Source organism: Ictalurus furcatus, unplaced genomic scaffold, assembly GCF_023375685.1.
Source record: "Ictalurus furcatus strain D&B unplaced genomic scaffold, Billie_1.0 scf5, whole genome shotgun sequence".
Taxonomy (NCBI): domain Eukaryota; kingdom Metazoa; phylum Chordata; class Actinopteri; order Siluriformes; family Ictaluridae; genus Ictalurus; species Ictalurus furcatus.
The window spans coordinates 50001-76085 of record NW_026521054.1 but is presented as its reverse complement, the minus strand read 5'-3'; the positions used below and the strand labels follow the sequence as shown (position 1 = coordinate 76085).

The window sequence follows — 26085 nt, the reverse complement described above, 5'->3', positions numbered from 1 at the left end:
CAGGTTGTTAGGAAGTTGGGGTCAGAGCACAGGGTCAGCCATGATACAGCGCCCCTGGAGTAGAGAGGGTTAAGGGCCTTGCTCAAGGGCCCAACAGTGGCAGTGATGCCCCCATCTTGAGTCATATTACCGTAAATACTTAAATGTGCAGTCATTTGTTTCTTTTTTTTTAACTTTTTTATTCATTTCCTGCTTATTCAGGCTCAGAGTCATGTAGGCTGCATTGAATTTTATTTTCAATTCCCTCATCTCTTTTTCAGCGACTTTATCACTAGCACGTTGCACTGCTTTCACGATTGGGGTGGCACGAGGGGCAGACCTAGCAATGACACAATCCCTGGCGTTCTTATGTTTTTTTACTGTCTCCATGCTTCTTTACCGTTTCTTTTTTAAAATGACTCGAACTGGTAATGAACTCTGTTTTACCAGCAATATCTTGTCCCGCTTTAGCACAAAAGGTGCAGTACATTTTCCCTTTGTGATAACGTAACCAGGCGAACTCTTGTAGCCAAGCTGATTTAAACTGTCTTGTCGGGATGAGAGCTGCAGAGACGGGAGAAGACTCAACTCGCTGCGCTTGGCTGTCATCATCTGTAAAAGATTGCACACCGATTGAAACGGGCTGGAATGACTCAAATGTCACTTGAGAACTTTCACTGGTCGAGTTGGTCTCAACATCGTCGGCATCTGATGTAGAGGAGGCAGGGTTTGGACAGGCAGGGAATGAGGAAAAAGTCTGATATTTTTCTTGTCAGCTGACTAACGTTAGTTAACTACGCAGTTAGCTAGCCTACATATAACGCATAAATTCACATTCTAACAAACTAAACCACATCAAACTAAATTAAACACCTTTAATAAAAAGGCTCAGGCAGGGTTAGGTTAGGGGATGACTCAACCCAACACTCATTGGTGTGGGAGGTGGCACAGGCACAAAACCTTGTCCTTCATTCTGTATATATTTCTCTATATGTATTTAACATTCTATGAGAAAATATCAGTTGTATAAAAAAAATGGAAAAGAAATTATATAATTTTTTTAATCTATATATTGTGTTAAAAACGAATTCTGCCACTTTAAAAAAAAAAGAATTTTCATGAATCTCATGAAAATGAATCACATGTAAATGAATCAACGTAAATGAATCACATGAAAATGTGTCACTTGAATATGAATCTCATGAAAATGAATCATACGTAAATGAATCACATGTAAATGAACCATATGAAAATGAATAAATAAATTAAAGACTTTAAAGAAAATCTGTCTAAATGTAAGACGTTTTAGGTGAGGTTAACTATTGGGGGTTGGAGGATCAGTTTAGAGAACATATTATTTGTTTCTGATGGTTAAGTTCAGGGTTAGGGTTGGCCCCTAAGTTTCAACATTGGAAAAAGGAGTTTTTATTGGTTAAAAATTAGGTGATTAGAGTTTATTGTTTGGGTAAGCCCCTAGATTTCAAGATAAAAAATAGTTTTAATGGTTGGAATAGAAGTTCTAATTGGGTTTAAGGGTACTGGGTCTATGTTCCCAATCCCTATTGTCCAACTTGTACAGATGAAATTTAATCTGGCCCAAATTTAGGGCCGAACCAGGAAAAAGTTCCATTAATTTTGTCCATGTTCCCTCTCAGATCCTTCTTCCTATTGATTACTCCTCTCCCCCCTGAGAAGAAATGCCTTTCTCTCTATTAATATATACCCCCACACACATTTTATATATAATATTATATTATATTTATATTTTTGTGTCACGATATGGAGGTTGAGACGGATGCAAGTGCAGATTTTTCAAGTTTAATAAAGAACTAAACAAAATACAAAAGACACTGACATTGGGGCAAATCACTGTGGCAAAGACTAAACATAAACCAAAGAAAAAAACACAGCACCAGGGACAAAGGTAAAGAAAGACAAACGTGAGACAAAGAGTGCAGTGAAAACTGGCTAAATACACAAGTGCTTACCAGGAATGTGATCCAGGTGCAGGTGGTCATGTGACTGTGATGCAGTGGCTGCTGGGAACTGTAGTTCAGATTTCCTTCTCTGATTACATGACATAATGGTGTATGATGTAATATGTAATATTACTCTGTGCGTGTGTGTGTGTTTATACAGAGGCTGAATGTGTTGGCCACTCTTGGGTAACTTACCCAAAATACATCAGAGCATCATCACAGCTCTCATTACTGTGGATGTCCACGCCAGAGACATTGTCACGGAGCTCGTCAATGAAAGGGTACAGACAGCTACACACCTTCTCTTCAGAGCGAAGGGAATCATGGGTGTGGTCAGATCTGATTGGTCAGAAGCTGTTAATAAATCTTTTAAAAATAACGGCAGCTCTGACAGCAGTGCATATGCAAATCAGTTCCCAGGTTTATACAGTATGAACGCACTCATTATAAACTATCCATGCTATATCGTCAGCGAGAATGCCCAATTCGTATACAATGAGATCGTATATATATCACATGTCTTTGTGTATGTGTTCACGTAGGTGGACTCGAGCAGTAACTTTGAGTGGCAGAGGCAGCTGTGCTAATACTGGGACGTGGATCTGGATAACTGCGTGGCCAGAATGGCTCTGTATCAGTACGTCTACGGATATGAGTACCTGGGAGCCTGCCTCCGTCTGGTCATCATCCCGCTCACAGTAAAGACGTGTTAACAATACGTTAAGAATTCATAATGCATAATGTAGTGTAGTGCATGTTATTATAATAATATTTATTTAAATACTATGCGTAATGCATTACGGAGGCTTTATAACATGCTTCGAATGCGTTTATCGCTCGTTATAGGCGTGTGAAAGAGTGAAGTCTTAAAGATACGTTTGTGTGTGACCTTTCCATCAGGAACGCGTTTAATGTAAAAAAAAAATCTTCTTGGAAATGACATGCTTGTGCTTGTTTGTGATGGTTTTTAGGACCGATGCTACCTGTGTCTGATGGGTAACACCTCGAATAACATGTGTGTAGAAGGTGTGAGCTTGATCCTTTCACCGTTAGCCAGACAGAGCGTCTTGTTGTTGTCCAACACGGAGGTAATTTTCTCAATCCACAGGCACGTCCACAGGTACGTCACTCACCACCCACTTGTGCGTGTCGGCGATGTCACTGCCGAGAGACGGTTTGATGGTACTCCACTCCCATGTGAGAGGGTCGTCTTCACCATACAGCTCGTCCATGCTCACTGACTGCGGGTTGAGCACGTCGGTCTCGATGGGCTTGTATAAGAGATTCACCTCGCAGCCCTCTGTCTCGTGGAGGGTGCGCAGTGCGTCAGCGAGGGCACGGTACGCTGTGGTTTTACCGCCTCTTGTAGGGCCCACCAGCAAGACGCCCTGGTGCACTAGCATGGTCTCGTACAGCTGGATCACCTTGGCGGTCATGCTGGAGACGGGCTGCAGGGAGCGGGCGCATAGAGCTGCCTCGATGTTCGACTGAAGCGCGCCGTAGTCATGCTCGGGGACGCCCACGCCAGGAAAGAGGTCCGACAGAATACCGCTAAACGCACACAAGAAGGATTGGATTGACTCGATTGACACTAGGTTCAAGATTTTCAGATTATGGATGTTCAGATGTTCCAGGATTCTTTACTTTTCATCTGGTATAACATTACAAGGTGCTAATGTTATATACTTTAAATGCTTTAAAAAAAAGTTATATAGTATATAATTACAGCTTTTTAGTTGCAAAGAATTTGCAAATGTCAGTTAATTGTATTTCCTAATTTGTCCTGGAATTTCCTCCTAGTGCCTGATTCCAGTGATCCTGTGATAATGACCTTTGATACTCCATATGTAAGCTTTGGCGTTCTTTACTATTTATCAATTTATTTTATTTTAAGTTCTGCGTCATCCTTGAGTAACTTGGGCAGGTTGGAGTATCGTAGCGCTCTAATCAACACTACGTTCTCACTCAGGTGTGGGTTCTCTCGCATCAGAGACCTGGAACACACACACACACACACACACGCTCGATTTATTCCAGCAAGACATCTGTTACGTTTATAGATAGTTTTAATTAACAATTTAGAAAAAACAACGGATGAATCTAATCTAATCTAATATGTTCACCCTGTTCGTAGATGGACATACCCGGCCATGACGATAACAGAGTTGACGACTCTCATGGTGAAGTCGTAGTGGTCCTGCCGGGAAAGCTGCTTGCTGCACAGCTTATACAGCTGAATCATCTTCTTCGCCAGAGTCTCACTGGACTTGAAGCCCTCAGCTCACAAGTCCACCTACAGCAAAAAGGACAACATGAAACAGTTCTGTAACACGCCAGAATACATCCGTTATTGCGTTCATTACATAATGTAATGAATGATGGCACCCGAGCACACCTCTGCGATGACGGCGTGGTCGGGCACAATCATGGAGACGGATCTGAAGCGGCCTCCAGGTTGTCCCGGAGCTCGGTCCTGCCTGCGTAGCCTGGGTTCATCGTGATTAAGGCAGCTTCCTACAAATGGAAGCAAGGGAAATGATAACGATTCAAACCCTTGCTAATATTCTGAAATCGATTGCAACACTGAGTGAGTCTGTTCCAAGAATCGATTCAGCACAAATCTCGAATTAAAGGTTAGGGGAACAACCCACAGTATTAAGTACATAGGATCATTATCATGATTAACAGGGCGATTCCTAATACCTGGTGTCAATTCGTAGATACCAGGTAATGGGAATAGAGTCGATTCAAAGGAATCAAGCTTTGGAGTCAACTCTATAGTCGTTGTGAATATGGAGTCAACTCCAAAGCTTGATTGTGGGGGAAGCATGACTGAAGAACCTTGATTTCTCGGTTTGGGAACAATCCCAAAGAAATAGTCGGGAGACGCAGAGCGTTTGGCATCGTTGTGACAAACGCTGAATCTCACAGCCTTTTTTTTAGTTTTTAATTACTGAACAACTAAGACACAAACCCCTCGTTTATTCCTTCACTTTCATCTTTCACTACTTTTTTTATTTTACATTTTGTTCTGATTCTTTCCCCCTGAATGTCTGGCTAGAACTTTCTAGAACTGGGAGCTAATGCTAAATTTAATGTTCTGTTAGAAAAGACAGCTTGATGTGTGGTTTCATTAAATTCATTCAATTTAAATATCTTGTCTTTCTAAGAAAAACTGCTGATTAAGCAATGCACTATACCATATTCATGAGAAAGTAGAATGTTGTATTTGTTATTTGACGTTTGTGTAAATTCAATACGTCGTTTTCAGCTAGTGATTAAAGAATTGGTTCATGAGTCATCTTTGTCAGATATGCTGGTGGCGCTTTCTGATTTTAGTCATTTAACCATTCAAAAGAGTTATTTGTGTGTGGAACAGTGTTGCATTGCACCCGCGAATACCTGCAACCTGGAATGGAAAATAAGATTTATTTTGTTCCAACACTTTTGTTGTTGTTGCTGCTGTTGTTGTTGCTCCAAAACTGAAAAGTGTTACAATGGAAGCAGAAGTAAGTGTAGCTTCTTAAATTGTGTAGTGTAACGCAGTGTTTTTCAATCTTTTTTGAGCCATGGCACATTTTTTACATCTTGCGGCACACCACCAACCAAAAATGTTACAGAATGACACTCTGTAGCCTAATACAGTATATATAATTACAATATAGTTTCTCAATTTATTTATACTCACTCAGTGTGAAACCTGGGCCTGTTTAGATGAACACAAAGCCGATATCCTGGCAGGAATTGAAGAAAGGCATACACGAAGCTCTTCTTCAACAGCTTTCAGTCTCTCTCTGTTTTTAGTTTTTATAGCAGTTAGGCTTGAAAAGCTCAGCTCACACACATGTTGTGGAAAATGGGAGCAATGTCAAAACTTTGTTGGCCGGAATGGGGAATTCCTTGGCAGCAGTCAACCAAAAACTGTCCAAAGGAAGTTCAGCAAATCTTAGCTTTAAACCACGATCTTGTTTCAGTTCAGTTAGTTCCTCCTGCTCCTGTAAAGTCATGTCCTTTCCAACAGCAGTCAAGGCATTCAGTGGAGGCTGAAGAGAAATAAAATGACAACTTCTCCTCAAGAGTTTTCAGATGTTTAACTATTACCTCGCACAGTGCAGCAGGGTGATCTTGCCGTTCCTCTGTGAGTGGGAACATCTCAAGGTTGGCACTTTGCACATGTTGTTGCCAGAGGTGCACCTTTAAATGGAATCCATTTATTTTATCCATGCTTGTAAGCAGGTTCTCATTTCGGCCTTGCATCCGTGTGTTTGGTTCATTCAGATGATGAAATATATCTGCCAGGTATGCCAGCTTTGCACACCACTCATCACTTTCAAACAGATTTGAGTAATCAGACCTCTCATTTGTCAGAAACACTTTAAGTTCCTCCCGCAGCTCATACACACGGGCCAGCAACTTGTCACGCTACAACCATCGGACCTCCGTATGGAGCAATAAGGCTTTATGCTCCACTCACATTTCCTCACACAAAGATGCAAATATGCCTTTTCAAAGGTCGTGTCTTTACAAAGTTCCCTATGCGCACAACATCATCCAACACAGGAACTAGTTCTGCTGGTAAAGTCTTTGCAACGAAGGCCTCACGGTGCAGAAAACAGTGTGTAACAATAAGATCTGGGTTTCTTTCCTTCACTCTGCTAACGAAGCCTTAGGTGTGCCCGACCATGGCTGCAGCTCCATCAGTGCAAACACTTGTGCAATTTTCCCACGTAAGTCCTCCCTGGTCAAGATATTCCGATTTGACCCAAAAAATTTCCTCTCTTGCTGTTTTTTCTGGCAGTGCCTTGCAAAATAGGAAGTTTTCTCTAATGGCATCTCCATCCACAAAACGCACATTGGCCAAGAGCTGAGAATATCCGTAGACTCATCAAGTTGCAACGCAAATTTCCTACTGATGCGTATCTTTTCCAAAACATGGCTTTCGATGTCTGTAGACATGTCATCAATACATCTGGCGATTGTGTTATCTGAGAGCGGGAGTTTAGATATGTCTTTAACCGCGTCAGGGCCGAGCATCTCGTTGACAGTGTCTTTGCGGGCAGGTAGTATTAACGTCTCTGCCACAGTGTGGGGCTTTTTTCATTTAGCTACAAGTTCAGCAACTAGCTTTGAGGGCTTTCTAATTTACCTTTGTGGTTTTTCTCATTAATGTTGCCTGTTTCGGTGTTTTCACGCAGGCAAACAAAATAGTCCATCGGCTTGTTTTGAAGCGACGGGTGTTTCGCTTGGAGATAGCGTTTAAGCTTGCTTGGCACCATGGCGCTATTGGACTGCTTCTCGCCACACACCAAGCATAATGGAGTCGGGGTCATCTCATTGCTGGTGAAAGTAAATCCTAACGAAAGATAGCTTTCGCTGTATTGCCTCGAGCTCACCGTCTTTGCTTTCTTTTTACCACCACTCATACTAGGCCCTTCACCTGGGTCACAATCTTGTCCAGGGCCCAGTTCGGAGTTTGCATTTTTCCTTTTTAAAAACTTCTCCATCACTGCCACCACGACCTGTCGCATGCGTCACTAATTCTCTTGTCTCTAAGAAGGTAGGAGGCAATTACCTGCTGCCACCCGGACGAATATTACATTGCTCTGCCAGTCACTATATTACAGCACAGACACGCAACAATGGCTTATTATTTGCAGATAATAATGAATAAATTTTAATAAAAAAGAATTTTAAGACTAAGTGAAATTGGACAATTTCTCAAGGCACGCCTGACGATCTCTCACGACACACTAGTGTGCCACGGCACAGTGGTTGAAAAACACTGCTCTACGGTATGTAGACTGTATTACATGCGTGTTGAGCAGAGAGGAGATATTATAATATTATACAGTATCTGGAAATATAGTGTGTGACTGCTGCTGAAATAAGGAAGAGACTTAGGATTCTCCTTTTCAAATCTGAAACCAAATTGCTGAAGCAGCACAATACTTACCTGAACAGCTTACTCTGCGAAGTCTTTAGTGATTTAAACTAAGCATTGGTGGTTCAGTGGTAGAATTCTTGCCTGCCACGCGGGAGGCCCGGGTTCAATTCCCGGCCAATGCAGAAGTGAGTTTTGAAAGTTAAGCCTTCACCAAAAGAACATTACAAGCCTTATCATTTCTGCCCAAACTAGACCAACTCCATGCTGCTGAAATATACAAGAGACTTAGGATGCTCCTTTTCTATTTTGAAACCAAACTGTTTAATCAGAACAATACTTAATGAAAAGCACACTCTGCATTGTCCTTAATCCTTTAAGATAAGCATTGGTGGTTCAGTGGTCAAATTCTGACCTACCATGCGTGAGGCCGGGGTTCAATTCCTGGCCACTCACGACTGACTTTTGAATATTGAGCCTTCACCCAAAGAACTCTGCAAGCCTTATCACTTCTGTCCAAAAAAAGGGTAGCAGACACAGTCCATGTTACTCAAATATACAAGAGCCTTAGGATGCTCCTTGTCAATTTTGAAACCAAATTGCTGAGTCAGCACAATACTTACCTGGAAAGCGCCCTCTGTGTGTGTCCGGGTTAGATTCCAGGCCAATGCACAACTGAGTTTTGGAGACGTTTGTGTTGCTTGAGCCTTCACCCAAAGCACTTAACAAGCCTTATCAATTCTGCCCAAAACTAGGGTAATGGACAAACTCCATGCTGCTGAAATATGGAAGAGATTCTCCTTTAGAATTTTAAACCAAATTGCTGAAGCAGCACAGTACTCAGCTTTAAATCGCACTCTGCGAAGTCCATGGATTTTTAAGATAAGCATTGGTGGTTCAGTGGTAGAATTCTCACCTGCCACGCGGGGGCCAGTCACACGTAGGTGTAGAGCGCTGACTAGCCAATAGAAAGCGAGGATAATCCAGGAGGAGGGTCGGACGAACCTAACGTAAAAACATCCGTTCAAATATTTATATTATATTATCTGTTACATATTGTATCTATGTAATTTTTTAAAAGCGGCATTGTCAACATTTACTATTCCGATACTCTTTCAGTGTGTAAAATTAACTGTTAAAGAAGAATGTGAAATTAACAGTTTGTCAAAATTAAAATAACTATCTAAATAATATATGCAGGGTGTGTTATAGTAAGTTATTGAAAATGTATTCCAAATAAGGACTAAGATTTTAAAACATTTACAAATACAAGCTAGATAAAAAATATTTACAAATACACAGGACAATTTTGTTTTGTTTTTTTAAATACAATGTTGTCTATACACAATTCCACAATGGTAAGAGAGAGAGAGAGAGAGAGAGAGAGAGAGAGAGAGCACAGAAAACGTAGAATGAGATTCATGGACAACAGTATTACACAGGATTTGTAACTGTTTACCAAAATCCAACCTTGTGCTTGGCTTGCAATCAGACATGCCATGCACAGACCTTAAATACTGTGTTTCACAACAAAGTTATTTTCTCTTTTCAACAATCCACCTCTGCCTCTCAGCCTCATAGAATGAGGACTGCTGAAACTCTGCCCATGTCGTCTCTGCATTCATTCCCTGTGCCTGATACAGGGAGAGCACTTTAGAAGGACAGTAAATGTATTTGCCTGCCACTCCAGGGAAACCAGTGTGGATATGAGGGCTATTGGGTCCTTGTTTTAGTGGCTGGTGGCAGAACCTGCACAGATGACCAGAAGGCCCTCTGCAGAGTATGCCTCAAAGACTTTCCTGGAGCAGTAGAAGTATTTAACATCACCAGCCTGCTAAAAGAAATGTACAGAGGAGCCATCACCCATGTAACGAGAATTTGGCTGACCACAAGCTAAACAGGATCTAATTTGTTTTTTTGGTGTCTTCTCAACTGCTGCCTGTGTCAGAGGTACATCTTCAGGAACACCACTAGCAGGTGGATTGAACGGAGCTTAAGACCCCATGGTCCACGGTCACATCGGTAGTGTTTGCGGAAGAGCTCTTCTGCTATGACCTTACATCCCACTTACAGTGGTGCTTGAAGGTTTGTGAACCCTTTAGAACTTTCTATACATCTTCATTACCAGGACCTAAAACATCATAAGATTTTCACACAAGTATTAAAAGTAGATAAAGAGAACCTAATTAAAGAAACCAGACAAAAATATTACACATGGTCATTTATTTATTGATGAAAATGATCCAATATTGCATACCTGTGAGTGGCAAAAGTATGTGAACCTTTGCTTTCAGTATCTGGTGTGACCTCGGAGTGCAGCAACAACTGCAAACAAACGTTTCCAGTAACTGTTGATCAGTCCTGCACGTCAGCTTGGAGGAATTTTAGCCCATCCCTCATTATAGTACAGTTTCATCTCTAGGATGTGGGTGGGTTTCCTCACATGAGCTGCTTGCTTCAGGTCCTTCCACAGCATTTCTATTGGATTAAGGTGAGGACCTTGACTTGGCCATTCCAAAACATTGACTTTATTCTTCTTTAACCATTCTTTGGTAGAACGGCTTGTGTGCTTAGGGTTGCTGTCTTGCTGCACGGCCCACTTTCTCTTGAGATCCAGTTTACGGACAGATGTCCTGACATTTTCTTTTAGAATTTGCTGGTATTATTCAGAATTCATTGTTCCATCAATGATGGCAAGCCGTCCTGGCCCAGATGCAGCGAAACAGGCCCAAACTGTAATGCTACCACCACCATTTTTCAGAAATGGGATAATGGGTCTTATGCTGGAATGCAGTGTTTTCCTAACCCCAAACATAACCCTTCTCATTTAAACCAAAAAGTTCTAGTTTGGTCTCACCTGTCCACAAAACGTTTTTCCGAGTAGCCTTGTGTCTTGTCCATGTGATCTTTAGCAAACTGCATGCAGGAAGCAATGTTCTTTATGGAAAGCAGTGGCTTTCTCCTTGCAATCCTGCCATGCACACCATTGTTGTTCAGTGTACTCATTATGGTGGACTCATGAACATTAACATTTGCTGATGCGAGAGAGGCCTTTAGTTGCTTAGAAGTTACCCTGGGATCCGTTGTGACCTCATGGACAATTACATGTCTTGCTCTTGGAGTGATCTTTGTTGGTTGACCACGCCTGGGGAGGGTAACCATGCTCGTGAATTTCCTTCATTTGTACACAATCTGTCTGACTGTGGATTGGTGGAGTCCAAACACTTTAGAGATGGTTTTTTTTTTTTTGAACTTTTCCAGCCTGATGAGCATCAACAACTCTTTTTCTGAGATCCTCACAAATTTCCTTTTTTCATACCATGATACACTTCCACAAACATGTGTTGTGAAGATCAGACTTTGATAGATCCCTCTTCTTCAAATTAGACAGGGTGATCACTCACACCTGATTGTCATCCCGTTGATTGAAAACACCTGACCCTAATTTCCCCTTCAGACTAACTGCTCATGCAGATGCCAACAATGTCTGCACCATGCACGCTTCCTTTACAGAATGCGCTTAAGCAAGGTCTTTACAAGAAAAATAGGATCCAAACCCACATGGGCTGTGCACAGTGGATTGGCAGTTCATCACCTTAACCTCTTGCTGACATAGCTCACGCATATGAAATTACATCCCGGTGTGTGGAGCAATAAAGAGGTTTCGGTGCAGGTTCTTTGCCCCTGTCGTCTGGACTGCGGAATGCGTTCTGCGTTGACGGACCTCCAGAGACGCCAGAGCCTTACAGCAGCTGTGGCCAAAAAGCATTGAAATACAGCTCACGGTTGCGAAACACGTAGCCACAGTGCTAGCTTTTCACATTTCTCCACCCTCTCTAGTGCTAGCTCAGGGACCTGTACAAAGCTTCCCGTCTGTAGGCGTGAGACAGACTGCAACAAAGCCAGATATTGCTGGAAAGAGGAAGCAAAGTAACAAGCTTGCGACGAGGATGGGATTCGAACCCACGCATGCAGAGCACAACGGCTTAGCAGTCCACCGCCTTAACCTCTCGGCCACCTCGTCCGAGGCCCCCTGCTTTTAACGAAAACTATGCAAATGAGGGTTTAATGTTCGCTGACTAGATGACTGCTTCTCAAATAGATTTTATTCAAGTCTTGAGGTATGAGCTGTGCCGTCATATAAACTGAAGGGTGACGATGCGGCGAGACGGCCCAAAGGTCTCACAGAACGGGACAATTCCATAGTTGAGCCGTCGCAATGCAATCCAATCCTTGGGCGGCTAGGTACCGACTACCTATGGACTGCCCATCTCAGCGAGTTAAATTTCTTTGGAAAATGTAACTTTTACCCATGACCTGAGAAGGATTACGAGGTATAGAAGATGGATGGATGGAAATGTAACTTTTATCCTTACCTGGATATACACAACAACTGTGGAAAAGGGGGCATGAATTGGGACGTTCGTGAGGCAGCATGCTGTGGCCAAAAAGCGTTGAAATACAGCTCATGGCTGCGAAACACGTAGCCACAGTGCTAGCTTTTCACATTTCTCCATCTCTCTCAAGGATATTCAGCTGGCCTGCCGTATTCGCGGAGAATGCGCTTAAACGACAACTCCGTCTAATATACACAAAGGCTCTTTTAAGAGTCACTTCATCGTCTCAGAAAACAGCTAATTTTATTTCTTGGGCTGTTTGAATATTTAGATAATATTTACAAAGAGCAGGGGACACATATTTATATATATATATATATATATATATATATATATATATATATATATATATATATATATATATATATACTGCTATGTATATTACATAATGTTTGTTTGTTTTATAGATGATGATGAACAGTGCAGAAGAGCCGTGTATTGTCCTTATGTAAAAACTAGACAATGCACAGTAATAACGCCGATGAGCTGTGTCTGTGTACAGTAGCCCAAATCTGCCTTCTGTTCCAGGCGGCGTTGTGTCTTGTGCTGGATGGAGCTTGACTGCCCTCGTGTGTCCAGTTTAAATATTAGAACGTGGTATGGAGAGAAAAGGATTATATATATATATATATATATATATATATATATATATATATATATATATATATATATATATATATATGTAAATGATGTAAAAGGCTTTCTATCAACATTAGAAAAAGGTTAGTTATTAATTTTGTATTTTTATGATAAATATAGTGCTATGAATATTACATAATGTTTGATTTTATAGAAGAGCCGTTAATTGTGGTTATGTCCGAACAATACAATGCACAGTAATGAGCTGTATCTGTAAAATAGCACAAACCTACCTTCTGCTTCAGGTGGCATTGTGTGTTGTGCTGGGTGGAGCTTGACTGCCCTCCTGTGCCCAACCTCGGGAACGGCAATTTCCCAGCAGCGGTATTCTGTCATAAGAGTACATTTGTAGTTAGGCCCGAGTGGGGTAAGAAATATTACATGGTTTATATTACTGTGTCCCCTTTTTAACCCGTTCATGATCATTATTGTATACATTACAAAGATAAAGGTAATGTTCTTCCCTATTTGTGGATATTCTCGAAGTGAAATAGATGAGGCCACCTAGGGAACACTAAGTTATCTAGGAGCAGTGATGAGAATGACATGTCTAATAACATTAGAAATACATTAATAATGTTATTATAATAGAAATCAAGGTGTGCACTTTAACATTATAAAATATACATACACAGCAAAATCCACAGAAACAAATCCACTCTATTGGAGTTTCATTTCAACACTTTTAAAGTGTCCGGAGGGGTCCACACTCCACACTGTCATTTTAACACTTTAATAGAGTTCACATCAACTCTTTGTATAGTTGAAATTGAACACTACTCAAGTGTTAGTTTCTTAACACCAGTGTGTAGTGTTAGAAATTAATTCTCATAGGAGTAATTCATTAAATCTCATAGTGTTAATTGCATACTATTAAATGAGTTGCCTCTAACACTATAAAGTGTTAATATGCTACTGCACAATTAAAATAACATTTAAATGATTACAAATCTAAAAGGCAAATAAAGAAAAAAACCAAGTTGGTTGCTTTATAATAGTTTTCTTTTTTCAAGGGCGTTAACATTACTGACCCCTCAGGTCAAGTCTTTCTAAATATAACAATTGGGCACTATGTACTCTCTTTGATTAATCTCATTAGAGCACTGCTGGTCAAATGGCCTAAAGTGTGTCAGTTCATTCACAGAGATGACAGAAAACTCATCCATTTGGTTATCTTCTATACAGTATGCATTGAAGTGGTCATCATAGTACATCGTTTTTACATTGCAGGAAATAATGAAAGCACTCTCTTCATATATTATTATATCACAGATCTTTTTGAACACAGGGAGATCATAGGTACATCCAGTGCATATGAACACACCAACCTGATACTCAGTACCATAATGTCTGACCCACTTTGTACTTGTAACACTCAAACAGGCTTCACTTTCTATTTTATGTCCGCTCTGTCATCACACTGAAGCGTGATAGTTATGTCAGTATTATTCATTTCTCACAGACCTGCCTTTCACCTTGCTAATATATGGAAGCACTGAATAAACAGTCAATTTGTCATGTTTTTGTATGAAGGTGTTAAAATGTTGAGTTGTACGGCCTTTCCTGCCTCGTGGACTTTTCACCGGTATCGTTTGAATAAATCAAACTGGTAATGAAAAGTGTCGTTACTGATAGGGAAGCAAAACAGAGACAAAGATCTGAATGTGAAAATCCATTGAATTTGGAAATGAAATTTCGACACCATTGAATTAATAGAATCCGTGTATCATATCATTCGTTCTTTTCGTATTCAATTATCCAATTATCCGAAAATGGAAAAATGGCTTATTTTATTATTCATTTACAGATCCAAAATGAAACAGACGAAAAAAAAAAAAAACAAGTAATTTTCCATTCTTTCAATGTCACGCTCAAGTTAAAAATAAGCGATTAGAAAACGGGTCAAATGTCCAGGTTTCATTTGAACATTTTTTTTTTCGATTGACTATGACCCAGAAGTTACTGGTTTCTTCACGTGTTGTGCTGGATAAAGGGGTTTTTATTTTGGTTTATTTGTTTAGTTTTTTGCTGAAGAGCATGGGGAGATTCGTACTGTTTAAGGGAGCCAAATGTGTAACCCTCAAAGAAGACTGCAAAAATATTAACTCCAGTTAAACCAGTCAATAATTCTTTATAATCCTATAAACGTTTTTGCATTTACGCTTTTACATTTTAGAAAATGGGCAAAATCAAGTTTAAAGAGAGGCTGTAATAAAAATACAGTTTTTGGAGTATCAGGGTCGGCGCAGTGGCTTTGTAGTTAGCTTCTTTGCTTCACACCCCCAGGTTGTACTCTGGTTTCCTCCCCTAGTCCAAAGGCATGCGTTGTAAATTGTCCGTAGTGTGTGAACAGGTGTATGATGGGCTTACACCTCGTCCACGGTGGCCCCCGCCTTGTGCCCCGAGTCCCCTGAGATAGACTCCAGGGTGACCCTGTGTAAGATCGATGGAATCTCTGATTTAATGAACACTGAAAAACTTTTCATTGTTTTCATTGTTTCATTCGGCTCTTTTTCCAGTCTGTGTAGCCTCACATTCCTGTTATTGGGTGACACGGGTGGAATCCAATGAGGTTTTCTACTGTTCTCAAGGTTTGGCATGCTGTACATCCTGAGATGCTTTTCCGCTCACCATGTATGTAAAGATAGGTTATTTGATGTTACCATGGCCGTCCTATTAACTTGACCCAGTCTAGCCATTCTCCTTTCGTCAACAAGGTGTTTCCACCCCGAGAACTGCCACTTACCGGATGTTTTTCACACAAGTATGTGTGTGTGGAAATCCTAGGAGAGCCGCAGTTTCTGGAATACTCAAACCAGACCATTTACAACCATGCCACGGATAAAATCACTGGATTACATTCTGGTGTTTGATGTGAATATTGACTGAAGCTCTTCATCTGATCCTGCTTGATGTTGTACATTGTGGTGTTGCCGTATGATTGGCTGATTGGATAATTGTATGAATGAGCACATGTACAAGTGATCAGTGAGCACATGTATCTACCATAGAGGTATTTTGGGGCAATACTTGACAATGTACCTGACTTTGTTAGATTTGTGGCCAAGTTGAAGAAGCTTTTGACATCCCAATGGAAAAAAATTAATAAAACAATCCAAGACAAATTCACTTTCAGTCTTGTTTTTTGTTTTGTTTTTTCCCCCCTTCATGTTAATCTCTTTCTACAGAACTCGTCCAAACTTCATACGTCAATGCAGTGAGCAAGATAAACTGTCTACAGCTAAAGTATCTAAGCATGCATCTGTTTTCACCCTTATAGAAAAAGTTTTGCAGTTCCTATCCAAAAGACACCAAGAGCCCAGATGTCCTTAGAAACTAAATGTAACCTCCAACTCGTGGCCTTTTCAGTAACTCGATTCCCAGACGTCGCCACACTGATCACAGTGCATCCTTCAAATCCACCGTGCAGCGGAAATGGACCAGTCGATTTAAACAGATTGTTCAAAATGTACGTTGTTCAAGGCATTTGTGAATTTGAAATTTCGCTACAAACCGAGTCTGAACAGTCGCCAGAATCTGAGGCAAAAACACACGAAGGAACGAGATCACGTCGTCACTGCCTCGTCTTTGGTGTTCTACATTTTTGACAAAAGTAACAACAGAGATGCTGCGTTAAAGTGGTCAAGAAAATTACACCAGAGTAAAAAAATCCCATTGGGTTAGATTATAAACATCGACTGAAACTCTCGATAGGACGTGACATTGTTGGAGAGTTGCATACGAGCGGACATTCAACAATATTTAGTAGAAGCCTTGTGGATGTTTTCGTCTGTGTTTGTCTGTAATATACTGGACTGTCCTACCAAGAGTTCGACCACGTACACATTCAACTGAAGCTCATACAGTCAGCATACTGAACTCTCCCTTTTGCCATAGTGCGGCCGCTTAACAGGATAAGACCTCAGAAGTCAAGCACCAGCAGCTTGTGGCTAAAAAGCTGCAGCAGAATTGAGCTCGGCTAGGAGGTGATGTGTGACGGAAAAAAGCCGGGGAACCTCGGAAAGGAAAACAAGGGCTGTGTTCCAAATCTTTTATTGCCTCCTCTTCAAACTCCAAAAACCTCTGGGCCCTACAGCTAAATCCAAAGCTGAGGAAAACAACCATTCAACTAAGAAGGCCTTCTCAAACACAACGTTTGAGCGAAGGGAGGAAATGATCAAACACAGATCAATTGGAACACAGCCCATACAGCAAAACCGTAAAAAGGTGCCATAGAGTGTAAATGATTCAAAAAGACACAAATCTAAGCCCAAACACTTCATATGACCATTGATATGACTGCTAACGAAATCTACTGTACTGTAGCTACACTGCTACAAGTGTATATAAAGATACACCGATACAACCAGTTGAACATGAATAACACGCAAAGCACATTTCACAAGCACGATATCTTTCAAAAATGTCCAAAAGCACAAATTCCCTAATAAAGGAAAAAGACATGTTTGTGCTAACATGTAAGACTTGAGTTTCTACATCTTCCAAACAAGTACACTTGAGTGTCTTCGTTACTGTAAGCTCGGCTCTGAAAATCTGCTACCACTGTTGTACCAATAAACACACACACAGACAGAGCAAGTTAGCAAAGATTGGTCAACAAGGTTTCTTCAACACAACCACTTTTTCATACACGTACGCTCACTTCATATTGTCAGTCCCTTTTTAAAAATGAATTAAACCATGAGCAGCTATCTTCTCAAAAGTCCTGTTCAATTTCAGAGCACAAAAAAACTGCCTATATACACAACAATTCAGTCCCACGGCTCTGAAAGAAATGCAGAGCACAAATGTACAAATCACTGCAATTTCTATTTTTCTAAAATGTGAAAAGGATGCTTGTAAAAAGATGATAAATCTTCACTGGGAATTACTTTAAGGTGATCATCAACAATTAATTTATAAATCAGGGGAGCCTGGCTCTGGTCCTGAATTCCTGTGATCATGCACAGTGTGATGATTTCTCATCTAACACTCCTACCTAATGACCCGAGGACTTAAATCGGGTGTGATTCAGGAAAATTCCCAAACTGTACTGCACTGTAATCTTACAGGACCACAGTAAGGCTTCCCCGCTCTAAAGCGTTTCCTATAGAAATATTTATTTGAACATGATGTGGATAATCTAATCACAGACTCTGGATTAATGGTGCACACAGCGATGCTTTGACACAAAAGTGTGATGGACACTAAAAAGCTGGAGCAGCACTAATGCATGAATAGCTTGTCTCAGAGTTTGTACTTTCAATTAGAAACACATTAAACTTCTGCACAGTTTCCAACTTCATATGAATAATATTGTAAACAGTCGTATTAGTGAGAATGAGGACAAACGGTTAAATATTCACAGAAAGTTTGACTTGGTCACAAAGCAGATGTCCCTCCCCTCCCCCCACTGAGAGCACGTATGCGTTGAGCAGTGCTCCCTCTTCAGGCTGGGAGATGTATCACAGGTTACACCACGTTGTCTTCTGTGGGCGGCTCAGCGTTGGGGGGCTGGAGGAGAGTTTGTTGAACTGTAAAATGACATTTTCACTTAGGGGTGTACTCACTTTTGTTGCCAGCGGTTTAGACATTAATGGCTGTGTGTTGAGTTATTTTGAGGGGACAGCAAATTTACTCTGTTACACAAGCTGTACACTCACTACTTTACATTGTAGCAAAGTGTCATTTCTTCAGTGTTGTCACATGAAAAGATATAATCAAATATTTACAGAAATGTGAGGGGTGTACTCACTTTTTTGTGAAATACTGTACATCTTTTTATTTACTTTAATTTTTATTCATAGTGTATATATATATATATATATATATATATATATATATATATATATATATATATATATATATATATTAGTGTATATATGTTTATTTTATTAGAAAAAGTGCAGTACATTTTCATGGTACGGTCAGTACTGTTTATTTTTGTAATAAAGTGAACTTAATTTTTCCACTGAGTGTTATATTTTCATTCAGTAGTAATCGGTTATTAGTAGGTGCTACCCGACTTGGTTATCAGCATCTGTAAGATCCACTATCGGTCAGCCTTTAAAATAGATTAATGTGTATGACATGTTGTTCTTTAATTAATAAAGAAATGCACTTGTTGACAACTTGCTGTGGTATAAGGGGAATAAAACACTTCAGAATGTGCAGTTCTACCTTAGGGTGGTAACGGTCACGCCACTTCATTGGATCATTGACTACTTTCCTATAACCGCATGTTTATTCCTTACATAAATTAAACGCAAAGCATGTAGGGGTTCTACATGCATGTAGTATTTGCACAATCAATAACCTATTAGAGTAATACATTGTGGTATATAAACTGAATTTTGTGTTTGATGTGTCTGCAGTGTCCAAAGCCCGTGGTGGTGGCAGTGCATGACGTGTGTGGGGGGGCAGGTCTGTTGGGAGTGTTAAGTACCATCTCATACACTCAGCAAACAATATGGATGGAACTTTCCAGAGTTGTGGTGTCACTTTTCCTGCAAAGCTTTAACCATCAGAGAGTTATCTTTTACTGGGGCTTTTAGCTGCAGGAGACTGAATTACTAACAGTTTTTTTTTTTTTTTGTGGATCTGATTTCTTCTTTCGCAAGAGTGGATCTAATCACAGCCTGTGATATTCGTCTGTGCACACAGGACGCCTGGTTTCAGGTGAAGGTATGAGGAACATTAACTTGCCATACACTGCTTGCTTACATGTTTACACCAAGATCTGTAAACAAGTTATTTTTGTCCATATGATCATGTATAGAGATAGTAAGTGATGAGAAGATAAGAATGGGCTGATTGTTCTGACTTGTACAAGCCCCTATGAAAGAGTTGACCACAAGGGGGCACACTCTGAACAATTATTTACATTTGCAGTTTGTTGAAGATTAAATAAACCACAGTGAGCATCAGATGTCTGGTTTTAATACAAAGTGGACTATTTTATGATATTACCATCTTGTCATTTATCAAAGAAGAGCTGCAAAACCTGAAATTTGTTCATTTTTAGACAAAAAAATTCTGCAGTGTAGCTGTTCTAGTGAGCTTTCACACTGGAAGTTTATTCCAAAACAGAGCAGTTTGCATGAAAAGTTGGTAATGTGACTGTCGTAATGTGGACTGGGAAGTGCACTGCGGTACCGAACCCGAGACTACCTGTAGAAGGTGGTCCGAGTTCGGTTACACTGGAACTGTGAATGTGAATTGTCCCATGAATGTGAACGCAACTTGTATCCGGGTCCTCACTTGTTCAGGAAGTAGAGTAACCTGTGCTGAAGGCCTGTTGTGGTGATGACGTGTCATGACATGTTTTGGCCCAAATCTGCAGTAACTTTGAAAAAGTGGAAGCTCCTCTGAATATTGTGGAATTTCTTGATTTTGTGTTAATTTCTGTGATCACAAAATGGTGAAATTCTGGACTGACATATGGAAGGTATGGAATGATAACAGAAGAATGTGACTTTGGGTTGTACTGTGTATTTTTTTCATGTAGCTTCATTATTTAGTATAAATGAAGGCAAGTGTGTGTTCTGTTCTTCATCTCTGCAGTCGTGTGCTTCCTGATAGTCAATGATTGCTGGAGCTCTGGAAATAGCAGGTGAGATTGCAGGCCGGAGTCCCGTCGCTGTCCAGGGAACCAAAATCAACCTCCTCTACTCCTGAGACCACAGTGTGACTGAGAGCCTAGACTACATGGTAAGAATCTGCTTAAGACTTGAATAGCTTTTTTAGCCTCAAGGTAGACCCATGCGCACACAGTATGGCCACAAACACAAAGTAGAGCGGTCGAAATCTGAGATTTCTCCTCTGCGTCTCCAGGCTACTTGGAACATGAACATGTTGCAGACACAGGATCTTATGAAGTCAGCGCAGGCAGCTCTGGAAAAGAAGAGTCCGAAAGACGTGCCCTTCTCCAAGCTTTAAAGGAGAAGATCCAGGGCTGTTGAAGCTGTGGTGGAACTGAGACTTCATCATCCACATATCTTTAGTTCTTCTTGCTAAGTCTCAGTTTCTTTTTAGTCTTTTTATTTTTAGACTGGTCAAAAGACTGATTAGTGGAAGTGAAATGATAGATTAACTTTTAATTACTTGCTTTATTATTTGCAGGTGCCTTGTACAGTAAGACAGGGTAACTAATACTCAAAAGCTTGTTTTGTGTGTTAACATGTACAGTAGATGTACATATTTTTTCTGGTGCTGTGTGACTGCAGAATGTAGTGCAGTTGACACATTAAATTTCCTTGGATGCTCACTTTTAACTCGAGGAGGTCACAGTTTGCCCAGACATCTTTTTTTAAATCCGTCAATCCGTCACCCACACGTCATTTCTGGGGGAAGAAGAGGAGGAAGCTGGACAGATACATTTATTTATTTATTTATTTATCATTGCTGTGTTTCCTCAATCCAGTGCAGAAAGAAGAAAAACACAACTGATTTAAAATAAAAATATAGAAAATAATCTAATGTAAGGTTCTGATCCGGTTTGCTTTCAGCAGGAAGGCTGTCCTCTTTCCTGTTGCTCTTTCTCTTCTATTAGTCCATTTGTCGAGTCTGAATCGGTTTGATTGTTTGATTCGTTTCGAGATGATTCGGAGTCAAATAATTTTCTAGTGAGAGTCGCACACTTCCAAATGAACTAGACTGAGATGAGTATTTGATTCTCACTAGAAAGTGATTCGACTCGAAATGAATCAGTCAATCTGATTCAGACTCGATAAAAGGACTATGAGATGTGATTAAGATATATATTCCAATGTTTTGCTTTACAATTCCACTATGTGTGTGTGTGTGTATGTGTGTGTGTGTGTGTGCGCGCACGTGTGTTTTTCAGGAGAACGAGAAACTCTGACACAACAGTACATCCTGACCATTGGTACTGTGTACACATCAACATACACGCACGTCTCCATGCTGGACATCTCAGGAGCTTTCACACACAGTGCTAGGAATATCCCGGGACAGAGAAATGCACCTTCTAAGTGAGCGAGTTTAGCGTCAACCGGTGAAATTTGCTGTAGCGTGAACACTTCGCCTCTGTGAGCTTCACTCTCCGTCAGGTTCACTGTAATTAGACATAAAATGTACATAATGTTTATTTTTCATACATTTAGGATTTAATGGTTTTTTTTTTTTTACTCTTCGAGGAACAGAAATGATCTTTTGAGGCAGCTTCTTCATCACTACTTGCTCCGTTTGACTCAAAAACGTAACGACCGGTTTCAAAAAGTCACGATGTCTTCAGTTCATGTGATTTTACTGTTGAATTTAAACAGGAAATGTGAAATATTTTTTTCCTTTGTTTCCTCTACTGTCTTTTTGCTGTGATCTTGAACATGGTTGTAATTTTATTTAATTTTTTTTAAATAAATAAATGATCATTCTATTTCTCTCACTTTCCTTGTCCTAATTGTCCTGTATCTGTTAAATCCGTTTCATCTCTGGTCTTTCTGTCTGTATGAACACTTGTAGAAATGACATGTAGTCCATATTTTTAAATGATTTCATTCATGATTTTGAATTTAAATAAAGATGTTCTTTAATTCTGTATTTTGTCATTTAATTATCATTAGAAATCAGAAGATCAGATTAAAGCCACGGCTTCTTTACCTGCCGAAGCTGTAAAACTTTCAATAAACCAGTCAATAGATCAACTGAATAAATGTAGATTTTTAATTTACTGATTAGATGTATTGATGCTGTTGATAGATTATTTGAAGATTTTTATTGATCTTGTACAATCAATCAGTTAAATATTGAAAAAACCTGATAAATAGTTGATTAAATAAATGTAGTGTAATGTACTGAGTCAAATATGAAAACTACAAATAAATAAAATATATTTATATCTGTGTATAATTAAAAACCTCACTTAATACAAGAAATTCATATCCTAAATGTTGCAAGTGATTAATCTGATCATTTTATTCACCTGTTTAATTATTACTTTCTAAATAATAAACAAATGAATGTTCTGGATTCATGAGGAATGTTTACATTTTGTGTCCAAACTCAAAAGTTTAAACAAAGTGTATATTTATGATAATAAAGCACAAAGAACGTGAAACCTCAACACGACTACAATCATCGATGAATTAAATATTAATTTTAAAAAAATAAATTGAACGAGTAAGATGAAGTATATTTTTAATTAAAATGTAATTAGAAAGGAGCACTTTTAAAGTGGATTTGATTTAAAATAATGATAAAGCTGTTTTTTTTATGTATTTGTATATCTTATCCTCTATCGTGTTTAAGAAGAAGAGAATAATGAAGCTTTTTATGAAATAATATTTGGGTTTATTTTATTTTCCTTTATTTTCTCCTCATAGATTCAAATTTACGTCAACGTCCGTTACGTTGGTGACGTCACCGCGAGGAGCTGAAAGCGGTGTTTGTGTTAGTTCTGGCCCGTTTGGACCCAAAATAAAGTGAGTTTATTCAGTTCTGTGTAACCGAACCCGTTGTGTTTTGTGCTGTATTGTGTGTATGTGTGTAGTTAACGGTGTTAACACCTGTGTTTCAGGTGTATCAGTATGAAGCAGGCGGTGACGGCGCAGTGATTCACTCTCGGAGCTCGGTTCACTTATGACCGAATCACCGGGGAACCGACCAAAGATAACTCACACCCGCACGGAGAAGAAGTGAGAAATAACATTTTATAACTTTTTTTATTCACTCCTCTGGTTCAATATTAATGTTAATATTATACAAATATGCTAGCGGTGCTAGCTTTTGAAGAGGCAGTCCAGTCCACGCATGTGCAGTGTAATTAATGAGCAAGCTAATCGAAATGAGATTAACAAATAGGTCGATGTTATTTTTGATTCTATTTAAAACGATGAATTCACTCTGTCAATAACTGCCCAGTCTGAGAATACTGCATGATTTACTTTTATAAGTGGACGTGGCTGAACGACATTTAGCTTCACTGGCTAATTAGAGCTCTTTTGCTAGTTAATGGCTGAGTCATCCGGCTTCGCGCATGCGCAGTGTGGGTTTAGGCGCTATAGTTCTCTTCTTTTGAATTATTATTATTATTATTATTATTATTATTATTATTATTGAGACCATTTGGGTGAATTTGGAGCATGTGGGGGGTTTGAGTGACCCCAGAATGACCTATAAATATTCTTTTAATATCTCCAGAACTGAAGCAGCACAAACGAAAATTTTTACGGCACAAACTATTCTGCAGATGTTTTGTGTTGGTGGGGGGGCCAACTTCACGCAGGTTGTGCGTGTGTGTGTGTGTGTGTGTGTGTTGTTTGTTTGTTTGTTTGTTTGTTTGTTTGTATGCTCTTCAAATATCCAGGTGTTAGATGATCAAGTGTGTAGTGTACAGATAGAGTGCACAATTTAAGAAATAGGAACCAGTCAGAGAGAGGACATCATAATAAGAGCAGGAAGCACTGACCAAATAAGGAAATAGATTAAACCGGTACACGGCGTATGGGAGGCAGGAGATCGTGACAGTTATGTTGAATTATAACGTGTTGGATTATAGAAATAAATAAAGTGGTACTGATGTGTGTGTGTGTTTTAGGATGAGCTGGAGTGGGGCAAAGAGAACTGCATTCAGATCAAACGGTCACGACTCTCACTCACTCGCACACATCTATACACACACTTCTTGACACAGATCCCTAACTATCATTTCTGGTGTGTGTGTTACAGGTGGCTGAGTTGTTTGAGGATCTGAAGAATTGAGTGTCACAATTCAACATGCACATCAGCGAAACTTCCTCTGACTACACCAGCGCGCACACACAGAAATTCATAGTGCAGGTAACACACACACACACACACACACACACACACACACGAGTAGAACAGGTGTAGTTTAACAGCATATGTGTATAAAGAGGCTTTTTTCTTCAGGTCAAAATATATACAGCAGCGGTGCCCAATATGTCAATCGTGATCGACCGGTTGATCGCAAAGGAAGTGCGGGTAGATCGCCATTAAAAAAAGATGTTAGTTGATGTACAGGGCAGCCAGTCTGAGATCTCGTCTTTTCTCTCACCACGCGTGTGCGATCAAGCGCACCAGTGCTAAAGGCTAGCGAGCGAAATCGCGGGGAGAGGACATTTTTCAGTCTTTTAAAGACTTGATTGACAAAACCCAGCTCCCAGTGTGCAAATTGATATCAGTCAATGGTTGAGCAGCGCAAATGGATTCATTGCCAAGTACAGGGAAGACGATGCTTTCCCTGACTTCCTTAACTACCACTGCATAATACACCAACAAGCCTTATGCGCAAGAATGCTAAACATGAAAGAGATCATGGATGTGGCAACAAAGATCGCCTGTTCTATACGTGCTAGATCACTTCAAAGACAGCTGTTCCGTGCGCATCTGGAGAAGGCAGACTGCGACCAATCAGCTCCTGCTACACACTGACGTGAGATGGCTTAGTAGGGGTAAATTCCTGCAGAGATTTCGAGAGCTCTGTCCGGAGATAAGCGAGTTTCTTTTTGCTGTTAAACATGCAGAATACACCCAAGTCAATGATGATCAGTGGTTGCTGGACTTTTTTTAACCGAGCATTTTAACCGATCTGACCAACTTAATTTGGAGCTGCAAGGAAAAGACAAAAATTAAAGGCAGTTAATGCCTTTAAACGGAAAATGCAACTTCTGTTCTCAAAGCTGCAGCGCCATGTTTTTGGGAACTTCCAAAACCTCGCGTCAGAGCTGGAGACGCAGCGGAAGGCTTGTGCGCAGTTTAACATTGCACGCTACACGGAGCAGATTGACAGCTGTCGGTCAGAGTTTGACAGACGCTTTCAAGACTTTGCTTTACTGGAGCCATTCTCCACATTCATGTGCTACCCGTTTAGGGACAATGTTGAGGTTGATTGATTCGCATCGAAAATTGCAACGCTGTTTCACCTGAACTCGTCTGAAGTGGAGGATGAGATTTTGAAACTACAGACTGACATTCAGCTGAAGTCCAGGGCTCATGGACAGTTCTGGAACTTACTCACAGGGGAAAAGTACCCAAACATGAGGAAATGTGCCACCTCCTTGACTGCATTATTTGGCTCTACTTATTTATGTGAGTCAGCCTTTTCCCTCATGAAGATCATTAAGTCCAAATACCGTTCCACAATGACTGATCATCATTTGGAGGCCTGCTTGAGGCTGGCTACCAGCAGCTACTCTCCGGACTATGCAACCCTGGCTGATTCTATTCA

At 40.1% G+C, this 26085-nt stretch overlaps 1 protein-coding gene, 2 long non-coding RNA genes and 2 other non-coding genes across 19 annotated transcripts in view; 3 read left to right on the top strand and 2 right to left on the bottom strand.

The window, feature by feature from the left end:
- Nucleotides 1-1775: 1775 nt before the first annotated feature.
- Nucleotides 1776-9105, bottom strand: LOC128604929 (uncharacterized). 2 transcript variants are annotated; one of them, XR_008385376.1, is made up of 5 exons: nucleotides 8463-9105; nucleotides 5647-8351; nucleotides 4354-4472; nucleotides 4103-4251; nucleotides 1776-3952 (listed from the first exon to the last, which is right to left on the bottom strand). It is a non-coding gene; the product is annotated as an uncharacterized LOC128604929 (long non-coding RNA). The 2 variants fall into 2 exon arrangements; XR_008385375.1 differs by having other exon boundaries at nucleotides 5647-9105.
- On the top strand, nucleotides 7954-8024 carry trnag-gcc (transfer RNA glycine (anticodon GCC)). Its single transcript has one exon. It is a non-coding gene; the product is annotated as a tRNA-Gly (tRNA).
- A 2676-nt stretch (nucleotides 9106-11781) lies between the features above and the next one.
- Nucleotides 11782-11863, bottom strand: trnas-gcu (transfer RNA serine (anticodon GCU)). Its single transcript has one exon. It is a non-coding gene; the product is annotated as a tRNA-Ser (tRNA).
- A 1073-nt stretch (nucleotides 11864-12936) lies between these two features.
- Nucleotides 12937-22881, top strand: LOC128604927 (uncharacterized). Its single transcript, XR_008385370.1, has 3 exons — nucleotides 12937-13242; nucleotides 19250-20585; nucleotides 20709-22881. It is a non-coding gene; the product is annotated as an uncharacterized LOC128604927 (long non-coding RNA).
- Nucleotides 22882-23058: 177 nt separating this feature from the next.
- LOC128604916 (piwi-like protein 1) overlaps nucleotides 23059-26085 on the top strand; it is a 10855-nt gene continuing 7828 nt past the window's right edge. For 6 of the 14 annotated variants that reach the window (XR_008385362.1, XR_008385356.1, XR_008385359.1 and 3 more), the window contains exons 1-3: nucleotides 23063-23530; nucleotides 24433-24476; nucleotides 24564-24674. The gene's annotated coding sequence lies outside the window, so the exon portion shown is untranslated. Of the gene's footprint in view, nucleotides 23531-24432; nucleotides 24477-24563; nucleotides 24675-24767 lie in introns of all 14 variants that reach the window. The other 8 variants (XR_008385367.1, XR_008385363.1, XR_008385360.1 and 5 more) reach the window with 6 other exon arrangements.